Source organism: Symphalangus syndactylus, chromosome 23 (assembly GCF_028878055.3).
Source record: "Symphalangus syndactylus isolate Jambi chromosome 23, NHGRI_mSymSyn1-v2.1_pri, whole genome shotgun sequence".
Classification (NCBI taxonomy): Eukaryota; Metazoa; Chordata; class Mammalia; order Primates; family Hylobatidae; genus Symphalangus; species Symphalangus syndactylus.
The window spans coordinates 75,331,875-75,359,809 of record NC_072445.2 but is presented as its reverse complement, the minus strand read 5'-3'; positions in this window follow the sequence as shown (position 1 = coordinate 75,359,809).

Here is a 27,935-nt window from a genome sequence, read left to right as displayed (position 1 = left end):
AATTCAGAAATGCACAGTGCATATTAGATATGGGATTTGAGTCGTAGTGTATTTCTCTAAGAATGTAATTTATTGTACTTTCACATCCACCCCACTGAATATGCAGAGTTTAAGATGCAATGGCCAGAAGACACGAGCGTGTCACTAGAAGGATGTGGACGTGGGCTCCGGGGCTGTTGATGATGACGGTGGTGTTTTGGGGTCATCTGGGGAATGGACAAGGCCAAGGTAAGTGCAAGGATTTTCTAATTCTTTGCGAGTTGGATGCGAATTTCACTTTGTGATGAAATTATGTTTAGTGTTTGGTTTGATGTTTAAGCAATTTGTTACAATCTTCCGTCAGGTTTTTGTTACAGGGTATTGTAATATCTCTGCAGTTAAATTGAAATAGAATTAAGTGTGAGTAAATGCATCAAAATTGAAGCCATGTTTCTGAAATTGGCTTTTCTCTGTTGTAATTGATGATATGTATATATATGTGAGGTATTATGAGGCCATATATATGCGTGTGTCTCTGTTGCATTTGGTGACATGTATATATATGTGAGGTATTACGAGGCCATATAAATTCGAGTGTGTGGGTTTTGGGTGGGTGGGTGTGCCTGTGAGTTTGTGTATGTGGTATTTTACAGGAACACGTAGCATATAAAGTTGTTGTGATTTTGAAGAAAAGTTTTTGGACGTTTGTCTGTTTAGGGTTTTTATGTTTTTGGATGTTTGTCTCTTTAGGGTTTTTATGTTTAACATTTTAAAATTTCAAGAACCTATTCTTAAAGGATGTGATGTTCTTTAGAAATTAAATGAAAAATGTGACGTTTCTCGTTCTTCTGCCAAGGGTATTTAGGGGAAATTAATGAGAGAGTGGAGCTGCAAGGTTGTGGCATCCTGAAATGTCAGTTGGAGAGTAGAAAAGGGCCATAGATTTTGGAATAAGGCTTTCAATACTGATTTCATCAATAGCTGTATGGAGTGGTTTGTGCCAAATCTAGTATCTGTGAATGTATTTTGTGATAAGTATTGTATTATTTTTGGAGGTGTGTTGCCTGCTCATATACAAATTGCAATTCTGTACTTTATGTGATAAAACATCCTGACACCCCTGAAATTTTCTTTTCCTTTCGGGGCAAGTATATTCAGCATTGATTTTCTGCATTTTCAAGGCTTGAAATGAAATCTGTGAGCAGGAAGTTTACAGAGTTATTTCAAGGGATAGATATATTTCTCCAGATAAAATTGAAAGTGTGCAGTGTTATTATATAATTGTGATGAAGTTGAGCTTTGCTAGTTTGGAGTATCTAATAAAGTTTAACACTTTTTAAAAGATCCTTCAAAAAGATCAGTTTTCTTGCCATATGTAATATTGTTCAATGAAGATTTGAAATGAAATAGATATTTTTTCAAAACCACAAATGCATCTGTGCCTTTGTATATGAACAGTTGTATATACATGTAAGCAGATAATACATTTTGTTAATTAAGATCAGCTTTGATTTTAATTTTTCTTTCCTGTCATTCAGAATTTGTATTTGCATCTAATAGAATTCTCATTTTTCTTTTGTGATAAAACTAATGTAAAATATATTCAATACACATAGTAGTTTTTTTCACCAAAGGTCTAAAACAAGAATATGTAGACAGTAGCTACGTTGGATTTCTTTGGCTATAAGAGTTGTCTATTTCTCTGGTGATGTGTAGAATTACTAAAATGCAGCATGACAACTGTTTCTCTGTAATAGTGATCCAACATGACATGTAGTATTACACAGGGTTGCTAATACCTTCCTCTGACCATCATTTCCAGTAATTGTGGCTTGTTTTAGATGAGGAATAGGTTATTAGATATTTAAAATATTTGAGAAAAATAGGTATCTTCTCTCTTATTTACCCAAACCCTTTTATTTACTCAATATTGATGGCTCAAGTATTCTATCTTTCACTAGGGACCATCATTTATTAAAAAATGGCCTGAAATCAATTCCAAGTCTAGCTGTAGTGAAGCTTCTAGTGGGAAATGCAAGTTAAGTAATTTGTTTTCTTTCTAAAAGGATAAATTAAAATAGACAATGATTCAAAGAACAAAACAACTTAATAGAAAACATAATGGAATGCTTTGATACTATGATTCAGGGAATTTTGCTTCCTTAGTGGTAGCTAGATTGAGTGAAGGAGATTGCTTAGGTATAATGAGCAAATCTTATAATTGCAAGTATAACCCAAGCTGCATATCATCATTTAGCTCAATAAGCCTCATTAAATATTAAATATTACCTTTTAACTTTTATGCAATTAAGCAGAATTTAAAAATAAAAGTTTTAAAAATTAAAGTTTTTATTACTAAGTATCTTTTAAAATACAAATCTCACAGCTCCTTATTGTCAAGAAAAGAACACATGAAAATTTATAAATAAGGTTTTCTCTCTATTAAATTTACAGTCTTGCATTAAATATTGGTTATTGGGACCCACCATGTCCATGATTATGATTAAGTATCAATGAAAGATGACTCTTGCAGCAAATATGCATGCAAATGTTTTAAGATTATTTTCACATTATTTCACATAATTTCTTAAGCATAATAGGATAAGTAAATTATACTTTCTACACAAGCTCTTCATATTTATGAATAGACCATGTTCTAAATTTTTCAATCATTGGGGAATCCCAATGTCATATTTATGAATGGACCATGTTCTAAATGTTTCAGTCATTGGGGAATCCCAATGTCATATTTATGAATGGACCATGTTCTAAAAGTTTCAGTCATTGGGGAATCCCAGTGTCGTATTTATGAATGGACCATGTTCTAAATGTTTCAGTCATTGGGGAATCCCAGTGTCGTATTTATGAGTGGACCATGTTCTAAATGTTTCAGTCATTGGGGAATCCCAGTGTCGTATTTATGAATGGACCATGTTCAAAATGTTTCAGTCATTGGGGAATCCCAGTGTCGTATTTATGAATCGACCATGTTCTAAATGTTTCAGTCATTGAGGAATCTTCCTAGAGAAACCGTGTGAGAAATTGTAGCTAAGCTCAAAAACGGAAGACAAAAATCGATTTAACGAGGAATGTAGATTAATGTCATAGTATTATCGCGACTGTGTGCAACCACTACTTATAAACAATGATATAAGAAATGCAATCTGAAATCTGAATTCTAAATAGGAATGTAGTGCCATTATCCCTCTGGGACCCTTAGGGTCAAAATAAGATAAAAGTGATGAATGGTGGGTTGGAAGTCAGTCAGTGATCCTTGTCAAATTTTTGTATCTGTCAAGAAAAGCATCTGCTTGAGGACATCCATTTTCCTACTTCTGAGTTACAGAATAATAGGTACTTATCCTGAATGTGACATTCCCTGACGTGGACTCTGTCTTTGCTGCTTAGGTGGTGTGTGCATGAGAAAGTGCTTAACATCTGAAAACGGAGACAATCCTTAGAGAAAGATATATATGAATTTTAAAAGGAAATATACCTACGATGGAAATAAAACAAATAGCATAAATATCTAGCTGTATTTGGTCTTTTTGGTAACTATTACAATATATACATTTTCAAACAACTAAGTTCAGCACTGACTTTGGGAGAATCTAGATAAAACTGAACTGACATATAATAAGCATTGGTGTAATTAATAGCACAGCGGGCAGAACCATGGGGGTATTTCCTGAGGAAGAGGGACTATAGAGAGGCAAAAGAAAACCCAGCTCATTCTGGGGAGTGCCAGGAGCAGTTATTATATTCAGAACTGAGAACTTATTTCTAACTCACCAACCCATAGTTCTGGCTGAAGTGCAGTGGTGCAGTCATAGCTCATTCTCAGCCCCAAACTCCTGGGTTCATATGGTCCTCTCATCTCAGCCTCCTGGTAGCTATGACCACAGGTGTGCACTACTTTGTCCAGCCAGTTTATTTTATATTTTATTTTCATTTCATTTGTAAAGACTGGGTCTTGCTATGTTGCCCAGGCAGGTCACAAACTCCTATCCTCAAGCAGTCCTCTAACCTAGGCCTCCCAAAGTACTGACATTACAGGCATGAGCCATTGCATCTGGCTCAAAAATATTTCTGTCCTAATGGCTTTAACAAAGAAGTGCCGTTTTGGGGATATATACAATGGTGTGCTGCTTGGGAGTGACAAAAAAATAATTATAAGAAGAATGGAACGAATATGTCAGTATGTTTTCAAAAGCAAGTTAGCCCAAGTTTTTAAACAAGCATAATTTTAGGGTTTTTGTAACTAACTTAGGGTTTAAATGTAGCAAAAATTTTAAACATTATCATGAATACACAGAAAATTTTAATCAATTTGGTTTCCATGATGAATTTACATGCTTAAATTCCTAATTTCAATTTGCTGCTAGATATGAGAAAGTTTGAGATTTTGAAGAAGCAAGTGGTTCTTACAAATGTAGCAAACTTAAATTTTGAGGACAATTTAATTTAACTTCCATTTTTATGACCAGATTTTGGGTCAGCTGTTAAGCATTCAAAAAATAAAATCTGATAATATCTGGCAATTCCAATTTTCAGTTTTATTGATCTTCACCATGAAATAATATATAAGCTAAGGGGCAAAATTTTGGAAAAGCAGATCACTTTGTTGTCCTATTTAGCAAGTTCTCAAATTATGCCATCTTGGAATCATTACAAGTAATTATACGAAGACAGTATCTTGTGTTTTGTATTTCATTGTTACACATCCAATTGTTCTCTAGAGATATCAGAGAAAACCCACTCAAGAAGGGAAGGTTAGATAAACAGCCCTCTCTCTCTCTCTCTCTGTCTTTGCCTCCATTTGGTTCCTTATGTTCATTTCTCAGTGCATTTCAGTTACTTTTATTGTTCCCTTCATTTTCTCTTTCATTCCAGAAGTTTAAGTGATTGCATAATTCTTTTGACAGCTGAAAGTAGTATCCGACTTTGAATGAAAGGTTTACAGCTACAGCTTTTCAATTAGAAAATCTCAGATCATGTGATCTATGAGTTTTAATATCTTAGGATCTCGACCAGTAAGGAATAATCACTTTGAAAAACCTTGATGCTACCTAGAGTTTGTGTTTTGTGAGGTTGCTTGGTAAATTATTTTCCTTTGATAATTGAATATTGCTTCAAGAGAGGTGAGCTCAGATGTTTGGCAATGAATATTGAATGTGTATTCCAAGAGACATGACCTTAAAATATCATCAAGCTAAGTAGTAGTGAAATTGAACTCTGCTGTATAATAGAAGTCAGTGTTTCTTACATCTTTGTGATATATAAATATTTTTACATTGTGGTAGATAATAATTTGTATGGGAACATTTAATTGAATTTAATTTATCCTATGGCAGAATTATGTTGCATAGGTCATTTTAGTTTTTGATTTAAGCATCTTAAAATTACAAATGCAAATATTCAACACGTAAAACCCACATGAATACACACTCCCAAACATTTGAAATCCCAACAGTCATTTCCAACAGCTTTTTCCTACAAAAGAAGTCAGCTCTTCTTAGAGAAGACATGCATTCCCATAGCTTGAGAGGTGCACACTATAAGGTAAACAGAGAAAGGATTACAGCAGTTTAAGTATACCAGCGGATTTACTTTATAGACAATAGACTTTTGAATTACTTGTCTTCAAAATTTGGTTTCTTGAGAAAATTATCTGTGTAGATTAATCATGCATTTCAGATACTTTCCAGACATCTGAATGTTGTTTTCTTAAAAGTAGCCAGCACGCCTTTTATGCAGTCTGCATGGGAGATAGTAAGAGATGTGTATGCTGTATATCTACTAGTAGAGATTTGTTTATGAGTGCTTCCTTAAAAAATTATTTTTTCTGAAGAAAGGGATTTCTTTTTTATAATTTAGATTAGATGATTTTAAATGTTTTTAGGTTTTAACCTCTCTGATCATCAGGGTCATTGCCATGGAAAAAATGCAAGTTATAGCATATTTCATTTTTATAAGGAAAGAAGTTGATAATTTAGACTTTTTTTCTTTTACTAAATTGAATTACATCACTCAATATTTGGATGGCATTAATTCACAATAGCAACAAAAAAATCTTACTATTCAACAAAATAAAGTATGATTTCCTTCACATTTAACTTAATTTGTTCTTTAAAACATCTCCTAACGAAGGTTTTCTCATCCTCTGAAGCTGAATTTATTTAGGAAAAAATATTTTAAACACCATCCCAAGTGATATAACTATTTTTATTGAGCTTTGATGTTCTATTTGAACATATTTGAAGACTGTACAAGCACTCAATTTAGAATTAAGATTTTATTTGGAGATTTTGGTTGTATTTGAAATCTGTTGTGGAATTAAACATGAAGAATACGTCAATTTACTAGATGTCATTGTCTATGACACATTTTAGTCTTATCTTTCTGCCTATATGTAAAGAGGAATAGAAATAATTGGTATAAACAGGAAAAAAGAAGTAAAGTGGTAGGATCAGATGTGAGAAATATATAAGCTAAGATACTCTTTTTTTGTTTGTTTGTTTTTTGTTTTTGTGAGACAGAGTCTTGCTCTGTTGCCCAGGCTGGAGTGCAGTGACACAATCTTGGCTCACTGCGGCCTCCACCTCCCAGGCTCAATGGTTCTCCTGCCTCAGCCTCCTGTGTAGCTGGGATTACAGGTACGCATCACCACACCCGGCTAATTTTTGGATTTTTAGTAGAGACTAGGTTTGACCATGTTGGCTAGGCTAGTCTCAAACTCCTGACTTCAGTTGATCCGCCCACTTCAGCCTCCCAAAATTCTGGGATTTCAAGTGTGAGCCACCAGGGCCAGCCTAAGCTAAGATATTCTAGAAGCTATTAATAGTAAAATATAATGTAAATTGTTTAAAATTAATCTGTATATGAAATTTTTTCTAGGACTTTCCTGCCAGAAAAGTAGGAATAGAATGGCAAAAGGAACGAGGTTCCTTCTACAAGTAGGCACACATCCTATTTCACTTTATCCTGTGATCAGTCTCATAACCATCTCCTGGTGTGAAGTGCTAAAACTGTGCTTTAAGAATAACTTAAGTCCTTTATGTACAAACTAAAGTATGAGAGCCTGAACCTTGGAAACCAAGAGATTCCAAAAAGCCTTATGTGTGAGACTGGGTGCCACAGATCTTGGCAGAAATTACTGCTTATTCTTAATTCTTATTGTTCCTTTCTAGCACTTCAATTTATAATGCCAATATCTACCTCAGCCTAAAGACAAGCTCTAGAATCACTTGTGTTACTTATTACATTTCTTTTAAAAAACTCATGAATTACACATGAATTTCAAAGTTGCCAACTGAGATTCCAAGGACTTAAAAAAGAAAAAACGTGGCACCTTTCCATTATAAAGGCTGTACGCAGTCTTCATAGTGTTTGTCTTTAAGGGACAACATGCCTCATCCATCAGCAACTTTTCTTCCTTAAATCATCATATCTTGCCTAAAAAGGTTTTCTGAAAACTAAGATTTGCAGATTGTTATATCACATCTTAATCTACGTATCAACTTTAGCATTATCAAAGCATGAACTGTTCTGGGTTTTCATAGTTAATTATGTTTGTGGTAATAACTGGGATGCAATTGTTTTTCTTCTGATGATTTTGTACTTGCTTTTCTTATGGTAACTTCTGATGCTTGTTTGTAAGATCTTCCTCTCTTTTCTCCATCTGGTTATCTTCTTACCTTCTGTCCTTTAACTCAGATGTCACCCACACTGTGTGTCTTTCTGGATTGCTTCTTATTTAACTGTTGCTTCTCATAGTTTACATACCTCCTCCTGTACCACACTATCAACATTTCTCAAGCTGCACTATATGCTGGGTTGTGTCTTTATTTATTTATAAGTTCCTTGATAATTCGGACTATATATTAGTATATTCAAAAAATACTTATGAAGTGTTTACTTTGGGTCAGGAATTATTGAGTGAAGGAAATTGACCAAAACTCTGCCATCATGAAGCTCGCATTCTAACTTAGGGAGACAGATAACAGACAATGAGCCACATAAATATGCAAAGTATCGTAAGTTAGATGGTGAAAAGTAATCCTGGATGGGGATCAGATAATTTTGATAGGATAATTTTTAACTGGGTAGTCAAGAAAGGCCGCACAGAGAAGATGGCAATTGGAAGAACAAGGTGGTGAGAACTGCTGAGTCTGGAGCAAACACACAATTTGGAGCAGTAGAAGATTCCAGAAGTAACAGTATAGAGGCGAAGAAGTGGGAATTGTGTGGAGTCTTTTACTTGCTGTTGTAATGACCTTGGCTATGCTTTGAAGTGAGGTGGAAAGTTGGCAGGGACCTTAGTTTTCTTTTTAATAATTCACTATGAATTTTGAACGGTCACTATTATAGACTCAATAATTTTGCTTTATTACTCTTGCAATTGACTACAAAAGAGCGTATTGAAGAAATGTTAAATTCTAATTTAAACTGATTGAAATAGGTTTTTATCTTTTTATGTTTCTCATCACTGAATATCTCATTTTTAATTAGTTTGAAAGCATTCTAAGATAGTGAGCCAATGCAATTTAGCATAATGCATAACTTATTATTCATCAGATTTAGGTATTTAACCGAGGATGCTAATTAGGAAAGTAACTTGTTCTGTTGGATGATTTTGATAAAGCTACTTTCAAATGATTATCACATCCATTGATGTCATATTAAGTTGTGTTTCTGGAAACCAAATTTAGGCAGTGGTAATGAGTTAATATCTCTAAGTGGATACCTTTTATCTCTACAGTCAAGGATACTTGAAAGTGGAAAAACATACTGGCTTCAAGTCTTGGGAACTAGGACTTACCGGAAATGTGTGTGTTTTTTTTGTTTCCTGGTGGAATTGTCTTCTCGGAAAGATGGTGTTTCCTTTTCAATAGGAAAAAATTGATCCTATGCTGCTTTACTTTAATGCTTTGCTTTTGTCAAAATAGTGTTTTCTTAGGAAAATTAACCTATCATAATATAATGAAAAGAGAAATGCTGAAGACACAAAATGATGTCCATGTTAATATTGAGTAGGAAGCATCAAGGGACATGAGAAGAGGGAAGCGAAGAGAGGGAGAAGAGAAATTTATAGTGTAACAACAATTAGTAAAAAGGATTAGCATATACATGTAGTCAATAAGTCAATAAATGGCTGTTTATAGAAAGCCTACCAGGCACTAGGGGATATAGCAGTGAAGAAGGCAAAGACACAATTGGCTATACTGTAGTGAGGAGGGAAAGAGGAGGAAGACATACAAATACCTAAAAAAAGCAATGGTGTGAAGGGCTATAAAGTACACTACTACGAAGAAGATTACATGTGATAACATGGCTGAGTAAAACTGTCAAGGAGGAAGGCACTGATCTGGCTGTAGGTATTTCAGAGCATTTTTCTCTCTGAGGAGGTAATATTTCATTTGAGAGTTGAGTGAAGACAAAGAGGAAGGTACTTTGAAGATCTGGGGTGCTCTGAGCAGAAAGAAGGGCAGATATAAAGATTCTGTAATTTAAAAAGAGAGCTTGATAGTTTCTTACAAAGAAAAGAAGGCCGGTTTGGCTGGAATGTCCATGAAGGAAGAGCATGGAGAGAGATTACATGAGTGTTCTCAGGGACCAAATCTAGATCTTATATCAAAATGTGAATATAAATTAACTACATTGAAAAGTGTATGATGGATGTGTGATACGATGAGGTTAGCTCTTAGGAGGGTGTACTATTGGGGAAGGGTACACTAGTGAAGGAAGGGGGTTCATTTAGCTGACTATTGCACCTGTCCAGTTGAAGGATGACGGTAGTTGGGATTATGAGTGTAGCAATAAAGTTGGAGAAAATCAGTTGAGATTGGAAGTTGATTTGAAGATGATTGAATTTACTGAGCAAGAATTATATCAAGGTATTTGGATGTAGGGACATGGGGGATTATGGTCACTTTTAGTGATATGGCAAAGTCTTGATGACATGAGGCAGTTTGCAAGTGACAGAGGTGTGGGTAGGTGCGTATGTGTGATTGATTTTACATTTTTTAATCTTAAATTAAGACGCTAGTTAGAATCCAAGTGGAGACATCAAGTAGGCACTGACAAGTTGACTTGGCTAGAGATGTGAGTTAGATCATCGTAGCCTATAGAGCATGCCTAAAGTCATGAATCTAGGTGAGGGGTTGGAAAACTATTATAGCCCATGAGCCAGATCTGGTCTGCCACCTATTTTTGTATGGCTCATGAGTTATAAGTACGTGTGGCATTTATAAGTCTAAAATGTAAAATACAGGGAAATTTTTCAGCAAGGAAAGTTCCATAAATTTGCCTCTTGGCAACACAAAGCCTGCAATATTTACTATCTGGCTCTTTGTCAAAAATGTTACTGACTCCTGATCTGGATGAAACCCTGTGAGGAGAGAGTGTTGACAGAAGAGAGAGAAGCATCACAGTGGAAATTAAAATTATGTCAACTGAAGTGTGTAGGGTAGAGAATTTAAGCCTGAGTATAACAGTAAGAGATTAAAATAACAGTAAATTCATTATCAGCGTGATCAATGAAACCTTTGGGGGCAAAGAGGAACTATCTTCGTCACACCTTTCACTCACTCATAGAAAGATCTTAGGCAGGAAATATAACTTGTTTGAAGATCTGAGATAAGGCTAATGTAGTTTGGACAAAGAAAGCCAATGGGAGGATGACATTACATCTGGCCAAAGATTTAGGGAAGAGCCAAATACTTCAGGCTTTTTAAAGTGATCTTTAGATAAAGAGGAGGTCATCAAGGCATTCCGAATTTGGAGGATCAAATCACATCTGATGGAAAAAATCTGGCTGTATGTGCATCTAGGATGTAAGGAAGCCAACATGGATGTGAAGTTAAAATTGTCCATTGCAAATAATAAAATGAAGGCCCCAGGTAGCCTTGGCAAGGGCAGATTTGGTATAAAATCCTTATTGGAATGGGCTTAAGCAGTAACGGGAATACGGATCTAGCTGTTGTGTTTAGTGGAATTTTATCAGTCTTTTTGTTGTGTATGATATATAGATGGTCAAAATAAGGAACTTCTACATTTTCGGTTTTTGTTTTATTTTAATTGAGATTTGAATTAAAAATAAGAAACTTTTATTTTGAAACTTGGAGACTGTGTTTAAAAAGTATAGAGTAGGGCAAGAAAAAAACCTAAAACTCTCCTGATGAGGAGAGTGCTAATCGTGACTCTAATAATAATAAAATACTTTTCTGATAATTTTTTGTGTGTTTCATTATTTATATATGTATGGGAAGTTGTACCCTAGCCACATGCCAATTCACCTGGTGAACTTGCTCTTCAACGTGGCACAAATATTTCCTTCTATCTTTAGCCTTCCGGGGTTTCTCACATGGACTATTGGCTCTTCCTACATGAACCTGCTGGTAGTACCCTGTAGGAGACATGCTACTCCATGACAACAGGCACCACGCTGTAGGGGAATTACCATACCTGTCAATCACTATCTCTAGAATGTGGCCTTTCATGAGCCCTGAGATTTCATACTGTTTCTCTGAGCTGTAACAATATTTATATTGAAAAAATAAACATGTTCTTCTATCTTTAATATTTTATATCTTATAATTTGAATATCCCATTTTCATTATACTACTTAGCTGCTAAGTTATGTTATAAAAACAAGTTTTAATTATCTGCAAACACCTTCAAATCTAATCCTTACCGGTGAAGACTGATGTCTGGTTAACATCTGTTAGGACATTTATTTCCATACAGTATTTATAGCGCCTTTTTGTTATTGATTGGTATGATAAATGTGTAACTCTTACACAAAGACAAAATTTTTAGATTTTTGTATTTAAAATACTGGTTATCAAAAGAAAAACCCAGATGTTATTTGTTTATGTTTCTGCTTGAGGTACTGAATCTATTTCAAGTCATATTTCTCAGTATTGATATACTTAATTTTGCTGAAATAATAACACACTAACTTTAGCTACTTTTTTTCTCAGTGTATCTCCTTGTCGCTCACCATTTCTGCCTCATTTCACTTCTCATCTTTATTTCTTTTTCTTTGGTCTTCTTTTACTTTAGGGATTCTTTCAATTTAGAAGTGTTCTTGTTTTCTGTTAATTACTATTCTTCTTGGATGTACACAGTTATCCTTTTCCATTTCATTTGTGAATTCATCTCAGAGGCATTTTGTATGTGCCTTTTACTCATAGCTTCTCAGAAGTCCCTTTCGAGGTTACCGATTTAACATGTCATGTACTATAAGGTTTGCATGGCATGGTGGCAGCTGACTTTGGTCTTTACAAGGATTGAAATGTTCACTCAACATGGATTGGTAGAATTTATTTTTTCCTTAAACATTTCATCGCCTTGTAAACAAACAAAAGCAAACCCAAGACTCAAAACTGACATTACTATTGGTGCCCCTGGAAATAGCTACCTTCTCACTAAAGTAGATTTTGTCATCCAACTTTATGTGTTGTTGAACACACATGGTGCTGTATGAGCACTCACTCACTAGTCTAGAAAACATTGCTGTGACCAGTTACCAGAAAAATAAATTCAGATTGCTCTTCACCTTCCACAGATGACCCTTCTGAAAGCCATTTGAATTCATTATAAATTATAGTTATATTAGTGTGACTTTAATTCACTTGTAATCTGAACTTTATGTGCAATGCATTTTTTCCCGTGTTTAATCATTTTTGAATGCTAAATCATTTGCAAACAAATGGCTTGTCCTTGAGAAAGAATTTAAGGCTGAAAGTACATTAAGTGCCATCTGGGTATCTGTGTCAATGGTTTTGTCACTACAAATGTGTGTGTGTGTGCATATCACCTACTTTATCACATTTATTTGATAAAATTGATATGCAATCTCTAAATCATTGTGTCTCCAACTTGTGTTATGCCACAAATACAAATTTTTGTCCTAAAGTTGATGGTACCCTTTGTAAAACTAGAAGTTCTCATTTGTGCAAAGGAAGGAAAAATAAAACAAGAAACAAATTCAATAAAATAATTAAAGGTCAGATTTCTTTTATAGCTGCTGAATTCCTTTCTTTCCTTTCCATCATCCTCACATTCCCAAATCTCAACAAAGTTAAGAAATTAAAACACACATCATGAGATCATATGTTCACCTTGTTCAGGAACTGAAGGATTACATATACAAGACTATACCTTAATAAGTAGAGGGAGAAATATGAAGATATGAATAGAATATGAAAATTTATTATAATGCAGTTGTATTCTAAAGTGTTTCCTAGGCAGGCTAAGAGTATGTTGCCAGGAAATTTTAAGAGACCCACTCCATTATATAGAAGAGGATGTGTGTAGATCTCTTAATTCTGAAATGTTTAGAACTGAGTACAACAGGTCTTTGAATAACGACGTTTCATTCAATGTCATTTCATTATGATGTTGATGAGAAAAAACAAATTGATTCCAATTGGGGTTCACTGTCTGTGTAGAGCTTATGTATTCTCCCCATGTCTGCATTGATATTCTCTGGATGCTCCAGTTTCCTCTCACTTCCCAAGGCTGTGCATGTGAGGTTGATTGACGTGTCTATGTGGTCCCAGTCTGAGTAACTGTGGGTATGTGTGAGTGCACCTGCAATGCGACGGCACCCTGTCCAGGGCTGGTTCCCACATTGCGTCCTGAGCTGACAGGATAGGCTGCGGTCAACTGCAACCCTAAACTGAAATAAGTAGGTAAATAATGATTTTACTAGCTTTTATTAATCTTAAACGTATGAATAGCTGAAATTTATTTCAGCATTTAATATTAGAAGTGTTTTGATCTTTATTTACAAGTTTGTTGACGTTTTAGTTACCAAAAGCCATAGAAGCTTAACTCTTTTGATGTCAACCTATGGTAAAATGGGTTTCGCTGACTGTATTTTTGTACCAATTAACCATCCCCAATTTATCCCTCCGTATGCGTGTATCAAAACATCACGTGACCATAAATATATATACCTATGACCAGTTTTCAAGCACCTGTCAATGATGTTAAGTGAAGACTTATTGTAGTCCTTTTTTGGCATAACGAAAATGTGTGTGTTTTGTTCAAGATTGGAAAAGTTCTTTGTGTAAAGAACTAGACAGTAAATATTATAGGCTTTGCTGGCCATATGTAGTCTCTGTCTCTCCTTCATCTACTCATTCTTCTTCTCCCCTTCCTTCTCCTTCTTTAAACACTTCCAAAATGCCAAAACAATTTTTAGCTCTCAGCCATATGAAGCAAGCCATTGATTAAATTTGGCTTGTAGGCCCATAAGGTGTGAATTCCTTTACATCATCAGAATGCCGCATATATATGAAATGTTATCTATGAGAAATTAATGGGGCTCCCAGCAGAGAGAAATTAGCCTAAGTTAAGTTTGGGCTTTGGAATTCAGGGGAATGCCATGCACAAAAATGCTCTGCTTTTAAAACTAGTTACTAACAGTCCATTTCTGATATCAGAAATACATGAAAACTACCAATTGAACGGACATTATTCACTACTTTAGTGCTGCTACTCCTGTGTGGTGGAAAAAGAATCCAGAAAGTTTTCCTTTCCATTTGAACATTCATGCAATAAAAATTTCCAAATCTTTTTTTGAACAAATTTTTTATCTTATAGCTCTCTTGTGTACTTTATAAGTACGTTTTGCTGCTTATTCTCAGTAACTGTATTGAAACAATCTGTTTTCCTTTATCAATCAAAATAAAATAAGAAATTTAGCTTAATACTAATATTAAGCTGAAGTGCAAGATATATGAAAAAGAGAGAAAAGAAGCAGGATAAACTGACCTTTTGATAACTGCAGAGGACAGCAGATCAAAGACTGGACTTTAACGTCTGACATTTTCAGAATCTATCACAGTAAGTCCACTGGGTCCAGAAATAGGTTTTAATCCTAGATTGAAATGACAATGCTGTCATGACATTGAGTTTGATGGAAAAAGTGAAGTTAAAGTTTTTCTCAATATTTTTTTAAAATCAATGATTGATTTAACTATAAAATGGACTGATTCTGAAGAACTCATTCTGACGTTGGAGGTGAAAATGCTTTTACTCTAATCATTAAAATCAATTTCTCTAGATATCTGACTTTATTCTGCTTTATAACATAAAGAATGAAACTATATTTATTAATGAAGTGTAATCTAGCAAAGTGGCATAAGCATAATTATGAGTCACTTACTAAAGTTGTGTGTTTTTTTCCATTGCATGAAAACCCTGCCTTGTTTTAATTTTTATTGACTCTTTAAAAGCAATTTTAGGTTTGTAGAAAGAAGTGAATAAGCATTCACACGTCATCCTCAGCCTCTACCCCAATTTCCCCGATTTTTAACATCTTGCAATAGTGTGGTACATTTGTTATAGTTGATGAGTCAATATTGGTACATTACTATTGACTAAAGTATGTAGTTTGTATTAGAGTTTACTCCTTGTCTTATGAATTCTGTAGGTTTTGTCAAATGTGTAATGACAAATAATCCTCATTACAGTGTCATACAGAATAATGGATTCACTCTCCTAAAATTCTTCCTTGCTCCATCCGTTCATCGTTTCCTCTACTAATTTATGTAGAAGATAAATTAGTAGATTGAGTTGATGGTTATAGCAGTTTAAAGCACAGATAGAAAACTAGATTGACCTGCCTACCCAGACTGTGCTTCTCACTCTCACTGTGCCCTTTCTTAACCTTTGGAAATGCTTTTATTCATATATAAAATAGGCTATAACTTCATATAGTTGTATTACAAAAAGTTAATGCACAGAAAAAGACTTGTGCTAGGTATATGGTTTCTTCTCAGTTAAATGGAAGCCATTGCGTGTGTTTGTCAATAGAATTCGTCATACTTTATCTCACATATCTTTACGTCATTGTTGGCACATGACATGTTTAGACTGCACAAATCTCCTCCAAATCCCTAATAGTCACTGATCTCTTTACTGTCTCCATAGTTTTGCTTTCTCCAGAAGGTCATGTAGTTGAATCATACGGTATGTAGACTTTTCAGACTGGCTTCTTTCACTTGGCAATATGCATTTAAAGGTTCCTGTGTGTCTTCTGTAGCTTGACAGAATACTATTCCATTGCCTGGATATACCACAGTTTATTTTTCCATTCACTTCCTGAAGGACATTTCGATTTTAGTGATCATGAATAAGGCTCCTGTAACATTCATGGGAAGAAGGCTTTTGTGTGCATGTAAGTTTTCAAATCCTTTAAGTAAATACCGGGAATGTAATTGCTGGGTTGTGTGGTAGGAGTATGTTTAGTTTTATAAGAAACTGCCAAACTGACTGCCAAAGTAGCTGTACTATTCTGCATTCTCACAAGCAATGAATAAAAGTTCCTGTTTCTCCTCACATTTGCCAGCTTTTGGTATCATCAGACTTTTGGATATTGGTCATTTTAATAGTCATGTAATAATATCTCACAGTTGCTGTGACTTGCAGTTCCCTAATGATACATGACTAGTAACTTCAAAATCCCCATTTGACAGCTGTATTTAGACCTTTGGACTATTTTTTAAATGAGTTGTTTTCTTTCTTATTTTCGAGTTCTCTGTATACTTTAAATACCAGTAATTTATCTGATATGTTTTGAAAATGTTTTGAATGTGTTTTGAAAAAATTTTCTCCCAACCTGTGGCTTTTGTTTTCATTCTAAGCACAGTTTTAATAACAAAAGTCTTTAATTTTAATGATGCTCAATTTCTCAATTTTTTCTTTGTCTAACCCAATAAATCAGAAAGCTTTTTATCATTTCACATGACTTAATATTCAGGCAAGGTCTATATAGGCCCCTTTCAAACAGTCATAAAGTTTAGAAGCTCTGACCTCACAAACAATAACAACGACAACATAGAAACAAAAATGACAGCTTTTGATGTTGTCTCAGTAATTTCTCAATTCAAGAACAGATTACTGAGCTTTATAAGCAATACGTATAGATATCAATTTCACAATAAAATACCTTATGATATTTATCAAATCACCTTAGTTTTGGTCACTTATTACTATTAGACTAAAATGTAATTTGTCAGACATGAGAAATCCTTTGGAGTATTTTTTAGAGAACCAAGTATTTGTTTTAGCCTTTTCAGTTCTTCTCTTGCTGTTTCTCCAGTATAGTCATTCCAATTGTCTCTATAGATGTATTAATACCAGGTACATAGTAAACACAATTATCTCCCACGTGTACCCCAACCCCCTTCCCTGTTCATGCAGTGAACATAAAGGAAGCAGGTCAAAAGGAAGCAGGTCATGTACCCTGTGATGTGCTGGGTTGTAAGGAAAGGTACACAATTAATGTACCATGTCTGAGTTTTCTTCTTCTCTGTATTTGTTCCATTTAATGCATGTATGTTTTTTATTCCTTAGGCCTCTCCAGTCCTAACACACTCAGGGATACTTGATACAGCTATAAGGCTGTGTCTTTATCAGGTACCTTTGGGTTACCCCCGGCCAGGGGTGGGAAATAGAGGAAGTGAATGTCTGTATCCTCATGAAGTATCACACAGAGCAGAAACATAAAGAAGCCTGTGCCATGAATGGGTCTCTTCTTTCTCCAAAAACCACCTACCCCTTCAACTCCCACTGCTTAAAGAGAAATCTTGTATTAGTCTCCCCATTTTCTCCTCAAACTTGCTTTAGCAAAGCAGTTCCTAAACCTCTGTTAATGTATGTCCCCACCCCTAACTCAACACACAGTCTCATGTCACATCACAGAAAAGAAGTTCAAAACAAAACAAAACAAAGCCACAGTCTTATAAGAAAAATAGGTAAGTTTTACAAAAGTTGTGTACTGTATCTCTGCTTTGAATTTTGTCATTGGCCAAGGATAGTAAAACTCTTGGAAAACTATAAAACAGGAACTTACGTAATATGTTTTACCCAAGATTTTTCAAACATTTTTGGAAGGATACTTATTAACATCTTGCAGAGGTAATGTTACATGAAAAACTTAGCATAAGACCAATCAGGTATTCTATGCAATAATGCAGATATATGAAAAAATAATATAATGAAATAAATGACTTTTCAAAAGGTATTGATCCTAGATCCACATTTTTTTTTTGGTTCAGGTGAGGCAATTAGAATGTGAAAAAAAGAAGCATAGAACAACTGTCTAATGAGAGGGACGAATGCTCCTGGGTGGAAAGTTATTAGAAGATAAATTAGTAGATTGACACTTTTGTGTAGTTTATATTTGGAGACATTCCTTTTTCCACTATTACCCTCTTAGCGCTCCGAATCTCCACTTGCATTTTCTACAGAAAGTGTGTTTCAGAACGGCTCAATCAAAACTAAGGTTCAACTCTTTTAGTTGAACAAACAGAACAGAAAGAAGTTTCACACAATTCTTCTGTGTAGTTTTTATTTGTAGACATTCTTTTTCCCAATATAGGCCTCTTAGTGCTCAGAATGTCCAATTGCAGTTTCTACAGAAAGAGTGTTTCAGAACGGCTCAATCAAAAGTAAGGTTCAACTCTGTTAGTTGAATGCACAGAACAGAAAGAAGTTTCATACAATGCTTCTGTGTAGTTTATATTTGAACATATTTTTTTTCCACTATTACCCACTTAGCGCTACGAATGTCCAGTTGCATTTCCTACAGACAGAGTGTTTCAAAACTGCTCAATCAAAAGTATGGTTTAACTCTGTTAGCTGAATGCTCAGATCAGAAAGAAGTTTCACAGAATGCTTCTGTGTAGTTTATATTTGAATATATTCCTTTTTCCACTACTACTCTCTTAGCGCTCCAAATGTCCAGTTGCATTTTCTACAGAAAGAGAGTTCAGATCTGCTCAATCAAAAGTATGATTTAACTCTGTTAGCTGAATGCACAGATCAGAAAGAAGTTTCACAGAATGATTCTGTGTAGTTTATATTTGGAGACATTCCTTTTTCCACTATTACCCACTTAGCGCTCCGAATCTCCACTTGCATTTTCTACAAAAAGAGTGTTTCATAACTGCTCAATCAAAAATAAGTTTTATCTCTGTTAACTGAATTTACAGATCAGAAATAAGTTTCACAGAATGCATCTGTGTAGTTTTTATTTGAAGATATTCTTTTTCCCAATGTAGGCCTCTTAGCGCTTAGCATGTCCAATTGCAGTTTCTACAGAAAGAGTGTTTCAGAACGGCTCAATCAAAAGTAAGGTTCAACTCTGTTAGTTGAATGCACAGAACAGAAAGAATTTTCACAGAATGCTACTGTGTAGTTTATATTTTAATATATTCCTTTTTCCACTATTACTCTCTTAGCGCTCCGAATGTCCACTTGCATTTTCTACAGAAAGAGTTTTCAGAACTGTGCAATCAAAAGTATGGTTTAACTCTGTTAGCTTAATGAACATATCAGAAATAAGTTTCACACAATGCTTCTGTGTAGTTTTTATTTGAAGATATTATTTTTCCTAATAGAGGCCTCTTAGCGCTCAGAATGTCCAATTGCAGTTTCTACAGAAAGAGTGTTTCAGAAAGGCTCAATCAAAAGTAAGGTTCAACTCTGTTAGTTGAATGCACAGAACAGAAAGAAGTTTCATACAATGCTTCTGTGTAGTTTATATTTGAACATATTCTTTTTTCCACTATTACCCACTTAGCGCTACGAATGTCCAGTTGCATTTTCTACAGACAGAGTGTTTCAAAACTGCTCAATCAAAAGTATGGTTTAACTCTGTTAGCTGAATGCTCAGATCAGAAAGAAGTTTCACAGAATGCTTCTGTGTAGTTTATATTTGAATATATTCCTTTTTCCACTACTACTCTCTTAGCGCTCCAAATGTCCAGTTGCATTTTCTACAGAAAGAGTGTTCAGATCTGCTCAATCAAAAGTATGGTTTAACTCTGTTAGCTGAATGCACAGATCAGAAAGAAGTTTCACAGAATGATTCTGTGTAGTTTATATTTGGAGACATTCCTTTTTCCACTATTACCCTCTTAGCGCTCCGAATCTCCACTTGCATTTTCTACAGAAAGAGTGTTTCAGAACGGCTCAATCAAAACTAAGGTTCAACTCTTTTAGTTGAACAAACAGAACAGAAAAAAGTTTCACACAATTCTTCTGTGTAGTTTTTATTTGTAGACATTCTTTTTCCCAATATAGGCCTCTTAGCGCTCAGAATGTCCAATTGCAGTTTCTACAGAAAGAGTGTTTCAGAACGGCTCAATCAAAAGTAAGGTTCAACTCTGTTAGTTGAATGCACAGAACAGAAAGAAGTTTCATACAATGATTCTGTGTAGTTTATATTTGAACATATTCTTTTTTCCACTATTACCCACTTAGCGCTAAGAATGTCCAGTTGCATTTTCTACAGACAGAGTGTTTCAAAACTGCTCAATCAAAAGTATGGTTTAACTCTGTTAGCTGAATGTTCAGATCAGAAAGAAGTTTCACAGAATGCTTCTGTGTAGTTTATATTTGAATATATTCCTTTTTCCACTACTACGCTCTTAGCGCTCGAAATGTCCAGTTGCATTTTCTACAGAAAGAGTGTTCAGATCTGCTCAATCAAAAGTATGGTTTAACTCTGTTAGCTGAATGCACAGATCAGAAAGAAGTTTCACCGAATGATTCTGTGTAGTTTATATTTGAAGACATTCCTTTTTCCACTATTACCCTCTTAGCGCTCCGAATCTCCACTTGCATTTTCTACAAAAAGAGTGTTTCATAACTGCTCAATCAAAAATATGTTTTATCTCTGTTAACTGAATTTACAGATCAGAAATAAGTTTCACAGAATGCATCTGTGTAGTTTTTATTTGAAGATATTCTTTTTCCCAATGTAGGCCTCTTAGCGCTTACCATGTCCAAATGCAGTTTCTACAGAAAGAGTGTTTCAGAACGGCTCAATCAAAAGTAAGGTTCGACTCTGTTAGTTGAATGCACAGAACAGAAAGCATTTTCACAGAATGCTACTGTGTAGTTTATATTTGAATATATTCCTTTTTCCACTATTACCCTCTTAGCGCTCCGAATGTCCACTTGCATTTTCTACAGAAAGAGTGTTCAGAACTGCGCAATCAAAAGTATGGTTTAACTCTGTTAGCTTAATGAACATATCAGAAATAAGTTTCACACAATGCTTCTGTGTAGTTTTTATTTGAAGATTTTATTTTTCCCAATAGAGGCCTCTTAGCGCTCAGAATGTCCAATTGCAGTTTCTACAGAAAGAGTGTTTCAGAAAGGCTCAATCAAAAGTAAGGTTCAACTCTGTTAGTTGAATGCACAGAACAGAAAGAAGTTTCATACAATGCTTCTGTGTAGTTTATATTTGAACATATTCTTTTTTCCACTATTACCCACTTAGCGCTACGAATGTCCAGTTGCATTTTCTACAGACAGAGTGTTTCAAAACTGCTCAATCAAATGTATGGTTTAACTCTGTTAGCTGAATGCTCAGATCAGAAAGAAGTTTCACAGAATGCTTCTGTGTAGTTTATATTTGAATATATTCCTTTTTCCACTACTACTCTCTTAGCGCTCCAAATGTCCAGTTGCATTTTCTACAGAAAGAGAGTTCAGATCTGCTCAATCAAAAGTATGCTTTAACTCTGTTAGCTGAATGCACAGATCAGAAAGAAGTTTCACAGAATGATTCTGTGTAGTTTATATTTGGAGACATTCCTTTTTCCACTATTACCCTCTTAGCGCTCCGAATCTCCACTTGCATTTTCTACAGAAAGAGTGTTTCAGAACGGCTCAATCAAAACTAAGGTTCAAATCTTTTAGTTGAACAAACAGAACAGAAAGAAGTTTCACACAATTCTTCTGTGTAGTTTTTATTTGTAGACATTCTTTTTCCCAATATAGGCCTCTTAGCGCTCAGAATGTCCAATTGCAGTTTCTACAGAAAGAGTGTTTCAGAACGGCTCAATCAAAAGTAAGGTTCAACTCTGTTAGTTGAATGCAGAGAACACAAAGAAGTTTCATACAATGCTTCTGTGTAGTTTATATTTGAACATATTCTTTTTTCCACTATTACCCACTTAGCGCTACGAATGTCCAGTTGCATTTTCTACAGACAGAGTGTTTCAAAACTGCTCAATCAAAAGTATGGTTTAACTCTGTTAGCTGAATGCTCAGATCAGAAAGAAGTTTCACAGAATGCTTCTGTGTAGTTTATATTTGAATATATTCCTTTTTCCACTACTACGCTCTTAGCGCTCGAAATGTCCAGTTGCATTTTCTACAGAAAGAGTGTTCAGATCTGCTCAATCAAAAGTATGGTTTAACTCTGTTAGCTGAATGCACAGATCAGAAAGAAGTTTCACCGAATGATTCTGTGTAGTTTATATTTGAAGACATTCCTTTTTCCACTATTACCCTTTAGCGCTCCGAATCTCCACTTGCATTTTCTACAAAAAGAGTGTTTCGTAACTGCTCAATCAAAAATAAGTTTTATCTCTGTTAACTGAATTTACAGATCAGAAATAAGTTTCACAGAATGCATCTGTGTAGTTTTTATTTGAAGATATTCTTTTTCCCAATTTAGGCCTCTTAGCGCTTAGCATGTCCAATTGCAGTTTCTACAGAAAGAGTGTTTCAGAACGGCTCAATCAAAAGTAAGGTTCAACTCTGTTAGTTGAATGCACAGAACAGAAAGAATTTTCACAGAATGCTACTGTGTAGTTTATATTTGAATATATTCCTTTTTCCACTATTACCCTCGTAGCGCTCCGAATGTCCACTTGCATTTTCTACAGAAAGAGTGTTCAGAACTGCGCAATCAAAAGTTTGGTTTAACTCTGTTAGCTTAATGAACATATCAGAAATAAGTTTCACACAATGCTTCTGTGTAGTTTTTATTTGAAGATTTTATTTTTCCCAATAGAGGCCTCTTAGCGCTCAGAATGTTCAATTGCAGTTTCTACAGAAAGAGTGTTTCAGAAAGGCTCAATCAAAAGTAAGGTTCAACTCTGTTAGTTGAATGCACAGAACAGAAAGAAGTTTCATACAATGCTTCTGTGTAGTTTATATTTGAACATATTCTTTTTTCCACTATTACCCACTTAGCGCTACGAATGTCCAGTTGCATTTTCTACAGACAGAGTGTTTCAAAACTGCTCAATCAAAAGTATGGTTTAACTCTGTTAGCTGAATGCTCAGATCAGAAAGAAGTTTCACAGAATGCTTCTGTGTAGTTTATATTTGAATATATTCCTTTTTCCACTACTACTCTCTTAGCGCTCCAAATGTCCAGTTGCATTTTCTACAGAAAGAGTGTTCAGATCTGCTCAATCAAAAGTATGGTTTAACTCTGTTAGCTGAATGCACAGATCAGAAAGAAGTTTCACAGAATGATTCTGTGTAGTTTATATTTGGAGACATTCCTTTTTCCACTATTACCCTCTTAGCGCTCCGAATCTCCACTTGCATTTTCTACAGAAAGAGTGTTTCAGAACGGCTCAATCAAAACTAAGGTTCAACTCTTTTAGTTGAACAAACAGAACAGAAAGAAGTTTCACACAATTCTTCTGTGTAGTTTTTATTTGTAGACATTCTTTTTCCCAATATAGGCCTCTTAGCGCTCAGAATGTCCAATTGCAGTTTCTACAGAAAGAGTGTTTCAGAACGGCTCAATCAAAAGTAAGGTTCAACTCTGTTAGTTGAATGCACAGAACAGAAAGGAGTTTCATACAATGCTTCTGTGTAGTTTATATTTGAACATATTCTTTTTTCCACTATTACCCACTTAGCGCTACGAATGTCCAGTTGCATTTTCTACAGACAGAGTGTTTCAAAACTGCTCAATCAAAAGTATGGTTTAACTCTGTTAGCTGAATGCTCAGATCAGAAAGAAGTTTCACAGAATGCTTCTGTGTAGTTTATATTTGAATATATTCCTTTTTCCACTACTACGCTCTTAGCGCTCGAAATGTCCAGTTGCATTTTCTACAGAAAGAGTGTTCAGATCTGCTCAATCAAAAGTATGGTTTAACACTGTTAGCTGAATGCACAGATCAGAAAGAAGTTTCACCGAATGATTCTGTGTAGTTTATATTTGAAGACATTCCTTTTTCCACTATTACCCTCTTAGCGCTCCGAATCTCCACTTGCATTTTCTACAAAAAGAGTGTTTCATAACTGCTCAATCAAAAATATGTTTTATCTCTGATAACTGAATTTAAAGATCAGAAATAAGTTTCACAGAATGCATCTGTGTAGTTTTTATTTGAAGATATTCTTTTTCCCAATGTAGGCCTCTTAGCGCTTAGCATGTCCAATTGCAGTTTCTACAGAAAGAGTGTTTCAGAACGGCTCAATCAAAAGTAAGGTTCAACTCTGTTAGTTGAATGCACAGAACAGAAAGAATTTTCACAGAATGCTACTGTGTAGTTTATATTTGAATATATTCCTTTTTCCACTATTACCCTCTTAGTGCTCCGAATGTCCACTTGCATTTTCTACAGAAAGAGTGTTCAGAACTGCGCAATCAAAAGTATGGTTTAACTCTGTTAGCTTAATGAACATATCAGAAATAAGTTTCACACAATGCTTCTGTGTAGTTTTTATTTGAAGATATTATTTTTCCCAATAGATGCCTCTTAGCGCTCAGAATGTCCAATTGCAGTTTCTACAGAAAGAGTGTTTCAGAAAGGCTCAATCAAAAGTAAGGTTCAACTCTGTTAGTTGAATGCACAGAACAGAAAGAAGTTTCATACAATGCTTCTGTGTAGTTTATATTTGAACATATACTTTTTTCCACTATTACCCACTTAGCGCTACGAATGTCCAGTTGCATTTTCTACAGACAGAGTGTTTCAAAACTGCTCAATCAAAAGTATGGTTTAACTCTGTTAGCTGAATGCTCAGATCAGAAAGAAGTTTCACAGAATGCTTCTGTGTAGTTTATATTTGAATATATTCCTTTTTCCACTACTACTCTCTTAGCGCTCCAAATGTCCAGTTGCATTTTCTACAGAAAGAGTGTTCAGATCTGCTCAATCAAAAGTATGGTTTAACTCTGTTAGCTGAATGCACAGATCAGAAAGAAGTTTCACAGAATGATTCTGTGTAGTTTATATTTGGAGACATTCCTTTTTCCACTATTACCCCCTTAGCGCTCCGAATCTCCACTTGCATTTTCTACAGAAAGTGTGTTTCAGAACGGCTCAATCAAAACTAAGGTTCAACTCTTTTAGTTGAACAAACAGAACAGAAAGAAGTTTCACACAATTCTTCTGTGTAGTTTTTATTTGTAGACATTCTTTTTCCCAATATAGGCCTCTTAGCGCTCAGAATGTCCAATTGCAGTTTCTGCAGAAAGAGTGTTTCAGAACGGCTCAATCAAAAGTAAGGTTCAACTCTGTTAGTTGAATGCACAGAACACAAAGAAGTTTCATACAATGCTTCTGTGTAGTTCATATATGAACATATTCTTTTTTCCACTATTACCCACTTAGCGCTACGAATGTCCAGTTGCATTTTCTACAGACAGAGTGTTTCAAAACTGCTCAATCAAAAGTATGGTTTAACTCTGTTAGCTGAATGCTCAGATCAGAAAGAAGTTTCACAGAATGCTTCTGTGTAGTTTATATTTGAATATATTCCTTTTTCCACTACTACGCTCTTAGCGCTCGAAATGTCCAGTTGCATTTTCTACAGAAAGAGTGTTCAGATCTGCTCAATCAAAAGTATGGTTTAACTCTGTTAGCTGAATGCACAGATCAGAAAGAAGTTTCACCGAATGATTCTGTGTAGTTTATATTTGAAGACATTCCTTTTTCCACTATTACCCTTTAGCGTCCGAATCTCCACTTGCATTTTCTACAAAAAGAGTGTTTCATAACTGCTCAACCAAAAATAAGTTTTATCTCTGTTAACTGAATTTACAGATCAGAAATAAGTTTCACAGAATGCATCTGTGTAGTTTTTATTTGAAGATATTCTTTTTCCCAACGTAGGCCTCTTAACGCTTAGCATGTCCAATTGCAGTTTCTACAGAAAGAGTGTTTCAGAACGGCTCAATCAAAAGTAAGGTTCAACTCTGTTAGTTGAATGCACAGAACAGAAAGAATTTTCACAGAATGCTACTGTGTAGTTTATATTTGAATATATTCCTTTTTCCACTATTACCCTCTTAGCGCTCCGAATGTCCACTTGCATTTTCTACAGAAAGAGTGTTCAGAACTGCGCAATCAAAAGTATGGTTTAACTCTGTTAGCTTAATGAACATATCAGAAATAAGTTTCACACAATGCTTCTGTGTAGTTTTTATTTGAAGATTTTATTTTTCCCAATAGAGGCCTCTTAGCGCTCAGAATGTTCAATTGCAGTTTCTACAGAAAGAGTGTTTCAGAAAGGCTCAATCAAAGGTAAGGTTCAACTCTGTTAGTTGAATGCACAGAAGAGAAAGAAGTTTCATACAATGCTTCTGTGTAGTTTATATTTGAACATATTCTTTTTTCCACTATTACCCACTTAGCGCTACGAATGTCCAGTTGCATTTTCTACAGACAGAGTGTTTCAAAACTGCTCAATCAAAAGTATGGTTTAACTCTGTTAGCTGAATGCTCAGATCAGAAAGAAGTTTCACAGAATGCTTCTGTGTAGTTTATATTTGAATATATTCCTTTTTCCACTACTACTCTCTTAGCGCTCCAAATGTCCAGTTGCATTTTCTACAGAAAGAGAGTTCAGATCTGCTCAATCAAAAGTATGGTTTAACTCTGTTAGCTGAATGCACAGATCAGAAAGAAGTTTCACAGAATGATTCTGTGTAGTTTATATTTGGAGACATTCCTTTTTCCACTATTACCCTCTTAGCGCTCCGAATCTCCACTTGCATTTTCTACAGAAAGAGTGTTTCAGAACGGCTCAATCAAAACTAAGGTTCAACTCTTTTAGTTGAACAAACAGAACAGAAAGAAGTTTCACACAATTCTTCTGTGTAGTTTTTATTTGTAGACATTCTTTTTCCCAATATAGGCCTCTTAGCGCTCAGAATGTCCAATTGCAGTTTCTACAGAAAGAGTGTTTCAGAACGGCTCAATCAAAAGTAAGGTTCAACTCTGTTAGTTGAATGCAGAGAACACAAAGAAGTTTCATACAATGCTTCTGTGTAGTTTATATTTGAACATATTCTTTTTTCCACTATTACCCACTTAGCGCTACGAATGTCCAGTTGCATTTTCTACAGACAGAGTGTTTCAAAACTGCTCAATCAAAAGTATGGTTTAACTCTGTTAGCTGAATGCTCAGATCAGAAAGAAGTTTCACAGAATGCTTCTGTGTAGTTTATATTTGAATATATTCCTTTTTCCACTACTACGCTCTTAGCGCTCGAAATGTCCAGTTGCATTTTCTACAGAAAGAGTGTTCAGATCTGCTCAATCAAAAGTATGGTTTAACTCTGTTAGCTGAATGCACAGATCAGAAAGAAGTTTCACCGAATGATTCTGTGTAGTTTATATTTGAAGACATTCCTTTTTCCACTATTAGCCTTTAGCGCTCCGAATCTCCACTTGCATTTTCTACAAAAAGAGTGTTTCATAACTGCTCAATCAAAAATAAGTTTTATCTCTGTTAACTGAATTTACAGATCAGAAATAAGTTTCACAGAATGCATCTGTGTAGTTTTTATTTGAAGATATTCTTTTTCCCAATTTAGGCCTCTTAGCGCTTAGCATGTCCAATTGCAGTTTCTACTGAAAGAGTGTTTCAGAACGGCTCAATCAAAAGTAAGGTTCAACTCTGTTAGTTGAATGCACAGAACAGAAAGAATTTTCACAGAATGCTACTGTGTAGTTTATATTTGAATATATTCCTTTTTCCACTCTTACCCTCTTAGCGCTCCGAATGTCCACTTGCATTTTCTACAGAAAGAGTGTTCAGAACTGCGCAATCAAAAGTTTGGTTTAACTCTGTTAGCTTAATGAACTTATCAGAAATAAGTTTCACACAATGCTTCTGTGTAGGTTTTATTTGAAGATTTTATTTTTCCCAATAGAGGC